Below are 1,358 nucleotides of genomic sequence, written 5' to 3' on the forward strand. Positions count from 1 at the left end.
TGGAAGTAACACATGACAGGGGAGCAAAGAACACACAATGAGGAAAGGGAAGCCTCTTCAACAAGTGGAGTTGGGAGAACTGGGTATTCACACACAAAAGACTGAAAGTGGACGTCTACCTTACATCCTTCCAAAATTTATTTCAAAATGGACTAAAGTCTTAAATCTAAACCCTGTAACCATAATACCCCTAGGAGAAAACATAGAGATAAAGCTCCTTGACACTGATCATGACAATGATTTTTTGGATATGACACCCAAAGCAAAGGCAAGAAAATTTTAAAAAATAATAATAATAACAAATTGGACTATGATCATCAAAGTAAAAACATACCCACAGCAAAGAAAGCACTCAATAAAATGAAAGATAATCTATGGAACAGGAGAAAATATTTGCAAAGCACTTATCAAAGTGCTAATATCCAAAAGATATAAAGAAACTACACAACTCAATAGGAAAAAACTAAATAAACCAATCAAAAATGTGCAGAGGACCTGAATAGACATTTTTCTAAAGAAGACATTCAGATGGTCAGTAGCTACATGAAAATGTGCTTAACATAGCTAATCATCAGGGAAGTGCAATTCAAAACTGCAATGAGACAAGATCTAAACACCTCTTAGGATAGTTCTTATCCAAAATCAACTAATAACAAGTAGTGTCAAGGATGTGGAGAAGAGAAACCCCCATTCAAGGCTGGTAGGAATGTAAATTGAAACAGCCATGATGAAGAGAGTATGAAGGTTCCCTAAGGAATTAAAAATAGAACTATCACATGATCTTGCAATCCCACTTCTGGTTATAGGTCTGAAGTAAACAACATCAATATCTAAGAGATATCTGTACTCCAAAGTTCACTGAAGCATTATTTGCAACAGCCAAGATATGGAGCAATTTTAAGCATTGTTAATGGAAGAATTGATAAATATGAGACATATATCATGCATGTCAAGATCAATATATACGTATATTCAATGGAATATTATTCAGCCATGAGAAAGAAAGAAATCCTGTCACTTGCAGCAACATGGACCAATCTAAAAGACATTTTGCTAAGTTAAATTAGCCAGACAGAAAAAGACAAATACTGTATAATCTCACTTATATGTAGATTCTAAAAAAATCTTGAACTCATGGAAACAGATAGTTAAATAGTGGTTATGAGGGGCTGGGGCTGAGGGAGATTTTGAAATAGTAGTTAAACATAAGCCTCCAGTTATTAGATGAGTAAGTTTTGGGTATCTAATGCACAGCACAGTGATTACAGTTAATAACACTTGGCTGTGTACTTGAAACTTGTTAAAAGAGTAAGCCTTAAGCATTTTAAACACACACACACACACACACACACACACGC

Source organism: Camelus ferus, chromosome 2, assembly GCF_009834535.1.
Source record: "Camelus ferus isolate YT-003-E chromosome 2, BCGSAC_Cfer_1.0, whole genome shotgun sequence".
NCBI classification, from domain to species: domain Eukaryota; kingdom Metazoa; phylum Chordata; class Mammalia; order Artiodactyla; family Camelidae; genus Camelus; species Camelus ferus.